General features: G+C 35.0%; 1 long non-coding RNA gene across 1 annotated transcript; it reads right to left on the bottom strand.

Annotated features, from left to right (window-relative positions):
- Positions 1-1,403: 1,403 nt before the first annotated feature.
- Positions 1,404-4,924, bottom strand: LOC110696512. The gene is made up of 3 exons (XR_002506305.1): positions 4,818-4,924; positions 3,960-4,230; positions 1,404-1,889 (listed from the first exon to the last, which is right to left on the bottom strand). It is a non-coding gene; the product is annotated as an uncharacterized LOC110696512 (long non-coding RNA).
- Positions 4,925-5,201: the final 277 nt, after the last annotated feature.

The following is a 5,201-nucleotide window of genomic DNA, read 5'->3' as shown; positions in this document are numbered from 1 at the left end:
GTACTCTCCCCACAGACGGCGCCAAATTGTTTCGGGGTTTTCTGATGTCCTGCGGGAGAGTTACAATTCCGAGACTGGAACCGGACGCCTGTACCTGCAAAACAAACGGATGCTCCGGATGATTGGAGATCCGCCTCCGACGGTCAAGTTAGTACTTGATTAAGGAGTAATTAATGCGGAAATTAAAGTGATTGGGTCTCTCTAGGTGAGAGTGTTTAATGTGTGTAATCTGCGTAATCTCCCTTAATGAGGATTAAGGGAGGTATTTATAACCTCGGGAAACGTGCCAATCTAGGTTTAGGTTAACCTTGGGCTGATTGGGCTTCCCTCGGAAGTTGGGCCTAGGTGACCGGCTTCTCCATTAGGCATGGAGTATGTCACGTGTCATGACATAATAAGTCCAGGGTGGACGAATAAGCGTGTGCCAAGTGGCAAGCCCTGAGAGGTCCAACTGGGGGACACTTGGCAGGACCTGATTGGCCCACGTGGCACATTCCGATTGGTGGGAGCAAAATCCCCTAATCACTTGGTGTGCTCAGTTGGTTTGTATTAATTGTGAATGGTTTCCAATAGGGAAACATCTTCCTATTTATAGGATCTGAAAGCATGTGCCACGTGTCTAGAGGAGATTGGTCCTTATGGACCACTCTGAAGATGCCACGTGTCACCCTCGGATTGGGCCACGTGGCATAGGAAATTTTTACCCTAATCACCTTATACTGTGTTTGTTGAAATCCAATACCTCAAACCAGTTACATTCTTACATATTACTGATTTCATATAAAGAGAGCAGAAGGGTGCAAGAAGAAATACAAGATAACACAATGATGAACCTATGTTATTATTAGCTAACAAATTAAGCTCAACTTAAGACTTTTCAACACTTGCTTATACATATTTCCTCTTAGCAGCTCAATGCCAACTTGCTCAATGTCAACTTCAGAGTAACTCTGGCAGTACAAACTTATCTAAGCACATGTCTGAAGTCAACCAAACATTGTATATTTCATCAGAGAACAGTACAAAATAAATCTGAAAAGAGATTAAGATCAATCTTATTAGTTTGTAGTGCATACATTATTCAAAATTCATTGTTGTCATTAGATTATAATGCAGCCATTATAACATAATACCGCTGCAGCTAGCGACAAGTCATGATATGAACTGTTTGTTATCTATACTTCTACTCAACTAACATAACACAGAATAATGGTGGGAATTGGGGAATGGACTCATGCGTCATGACTTCAAAGTCCGGATATTGAAGCTAATTACCAATTACAAGAGCACGAGTGCTGCTGTAATAGCGAGCTTTTCTGATGGTATGTGCCCTGTGAGAAATTGCTATTGTTCTTTGCAACGCGAGCTGATATTTTCAAACTACATCGATTAATAAGAACATGTTTGCTTAATGCTATGCAGGTTCCAAAACTTTTAATAACATAACTTTTGGTTGGGTACATGTTAAGGATGTTACCAAGGCACATATCTTGGCATTTGAAGTACCTTCAACTAAAAGAAGGTACTGCTTATTCGAAAGTGTTGCACAATATGATTCAGATATTATTAGGGTGTTAGAAGAGCTTTATCCAAACGATACTCTTTTCAAAGTAAGTTGTTTCTATATATCTTGACTACTCCTTCTATTAGGCACACAACCTTATCACATCTTCAAAGAATCATCTGTTGAATTTCTCTATTGGTAATGTTTTAGCCACCAAATTACATAATTTCAGATGTAAAGATGGCAGTCCATTGAAGCTTGTTTATCAAGTCTCAAAGGAGAAACCTCGAAATTTGGGCATTGATTATATTTCTCTATCAATTCTCAATGCTTTGAGAGATGTGCAGTAAATCAACTCTTGTCATACATGTGTGAGCTCCACCACCTGCTCAATATGGAGATTTTGTAAGGAAGAATAGTTTGGTGTGAAAAAAGTAAATAAAAAAGACTCTGAAGTGAATAAAAAAGCCTTTAAAGTAAACCTATTAGCTCAACTGGTAGAGCATTATGCGGATGCATAGAGGTGTAGATTCAATTCCTACATAGGTTATCTTAGAAAGTAATTACAAAACACTCTAAAGTTATTCATAATACCTCAAAAGTAAATCAAAATCTCTCAAAAGTAAGTAGAAAAACTAAAAAAGTAAATGAACATATGTCAAAAGTAAATCAAATCAATTAATATAAAATTCAATTTACTTAATTTATAAACTGGCATCTTTTTTTGAGGCGTCCAAAGATAAAATTACAGTATAATCAAGCCTGAGACCTGTCTGCATGTAACAAGGATCATGCATCATCAGACAAGCTGTTTTGTTTCAGAACATTGTGGTTCTTCCACGACAGAATTAGCCAAACTATACTTACATGAACAAGGAAGTATATGAACACATAGGAATAAAAGAGAAGCAGTTACATTAATATGAACTTGTGAAACTACACAGTTGATACACTTTGGGATATAAATTGTGAAGTATACAGTGAATCATGTGTCATATTTTTATGTTTCGGATTATTGCACCAAGTATACTAAAACCTATTAGCTCAAATGGTAGAGCACTATGCAAATGCATAGAAGATGTAGGTTCGATTCCTACATAGATTGTCTCTAAAAATAACTAAAAAAAAACCTCAATAGTAAACCAAATCATCTTAAAAGTAAATCATAGTAACTCAAAAGTAATAAGTACAAAAAAGAAAGTATATCAAGCTAGGAATAAAGTGATGAACTTTTTTCAAAGTTAGGGATTAAACACTCTAAAGTTATAACAAAATACCTCAAAAGTAAATTAAAATAACCAAAAAGTAAATCAAATTAGCTTGATGTATACGAACAATTAATTGGCTTTTAATGAGTAATGACACTATGAAAACTTGAAAATAGCACAAAATTTTTGAGTCATTGATTTAAATATCCTTACAAAATGAATCAAGTTATGAGAAAGAAGTATAAGAAGCTCAATGTAAAGGTTTAATCAAAAGTAGAGCAAAATATGTCAAAAGTAAATCATAATTACTCTAAAGTAAATACTAAAAAGTTAATCAAAATATCATTGAAGTAAATATATAATAATATCAACTTTAAAGTAAATAATATTTATTCAAAATTAAATTAGAAAAACTTCAAAAGTAAATATAAATATAATATTTACAATCCAATGGTTCGAAGCATAAGAATCTACGTGGGATTCGAACCCACATCTTTTTATGCACTTGCAAAATGCTCTACATATTGAGCTAGTAGGCTATTATAGAGTAAGAATATTTAGTTAACACAGTCGATCGTTTTTAGTTTCTTTATACTAGAAAAATCACATAAGTAAATAAAAAAATACTCAAAAGTAAATAAGAAGAGCATAATTACAAAACTAGGAAGCAAAGAAGTTTCAGTCGATAACATGGCAGCAATTTTCAAAGCCTGTGACAAACTTCCATTATTATCATTGGCCACTATTAGAGTCCTGGACAAAGAAAGCTCTAACGAAAGCTCAACCATGGTTCTCCCAACACTCGTTATTGCTCCATTCTCATCTATTGCATCAATGAGATACAACTGACTAAGCGCATCATCTAAAGACGCATAAGAAGGTGGATCCAGAAAATCAAACTTAAGAATATCAATGCCAGGGAGGTCCAAGGACTTCAGCTACAGGACACTCCATGCAAGTGAGGTTCTCTGTATAAAATCATCTTTATACACAATAGATGAATATAACCTATAAAATTTCTCGGGGCGTGTCCTGCCAACACGCCCCGATCGTTGGTTAGCCTGCACTCTACTAATCTGTACAGTATCTAATGAATACATCCCAGTTTGAAGATTATACTATCTTTGCATATCATAACCAGAATCTATAACATACAAAACCCATCAACAGTCAAAGAAGTTTTAGCAATATTAGTTGCAACAATAAAAATTCCTACAATCACTCGGAGGAGGACTAAAAACACGAACCTGTAACTCCGGGGGCAACGACCCATGGAGTGGATAAATCACAGCATCCATTACAGAACCTTCTTCTAAGCTCCTAACTCGATCCTCCAGCTTCTGCACCAATTTCTCGATATCCTCCTGACGTGTCATAAAGATCAATATATCTTCTGCACCAAGTCAGTCTCACCTCATATTTAACCAAAACCAAACCAAGTCACCCTCAATTGCTTTCATTTAAGCATAAACATGTGGAAGCTCTGAAAAATTCAACAATAGTTTTTGCCAATCAAGCCTGTACAGTTCCAGTAGTATTAGAGTTTGATAAATACACCATTGTTGGCCACAAATTAATCAAAAGATAAGTATCATAAAGAGTTTTATGCAGCTAACAATCACATCAAAGTAACAAATAAAACAAATCAAGTCATAATCAATTGAAAAAATAAAATCGCAATCAATAATGAAACCATAACTGAATCAGAAAAGGCAAAAACAACAACAAAGTAGCAGCTCCCCACGCAACACTCCAAGTGCTTCCATCTAAAACCAGCCCCACAAAGCAGCTCCCCAAGCAACCAAAACAAAATTACCCTTGCCGTATTGCAACCTCATACACCACCAAACGTTCAAAAAAACGCAATTAAAATTACAGCACATGCAACAATCAAAAAAATTCACAAATAAATCAAACAAAAACTAGCAAAAAACCCCCAAATTTTGACTATTTAATCTGATTATAAAATGCAAAAACACATATTAATCAAATAAAATTAAAAATAGCAAAAACCCTAAATTTAAACTCGAATTGATCGAAACCAAATCGAGCAAACTTAAACTGAAGCGAGCAATCAACATACTTATAGATCGAAATTTGCGTACCTTAACAGAAACACGCTAGAATTTGATGAACAAAAGCGAAGAAATCGTGAGCAAATGAGAATCTATTTTATATATATTTTTATTCTCCGTCCCACGGTCATATTTGTGCTTATTTGAACTCTACAGAGCTATTTTTATTACTAATATACGTTTTCTAGTGTTTTTGTAGAGTTGATATTATTTTGTAGGAATTTGCAGATTTATGTTAATTCCCGAGCTTATTGAGCCTCTACGAACATATTGGAGTCGGATCGTATTTTATGACCGTATATTTGAAGCCCAAGATTGAGCTAATGAAATTTGGTTCGGTGATAAAGGGCTCGGTTCGTTTGGAATACTAATTTTGTTGGTAGTCCAATACTTGAATATGGAGAAGAAGGAATT

The sequence above is a fragment of the Chenopodium quinoa genome, unplaced genomic scaffold (genome assembly GCF_001683475.1).
Source record: "Chenopodium quinoa cultivar QQ74 unplaced genomic scaffold, ASM168347v1, whole genome shotgun sequence".
NCBI lineage: Eukaryota > Viridiplantae > Streptophyta > Magnoliopsida > Caryophyllales > Amaranthaceae > Chenopodium > Chenopodium quinoa.
Note: the sequence above shows the minus strand (reverse complement) of the source record. Positions and strands in the feature narration are given on the sequence as shown.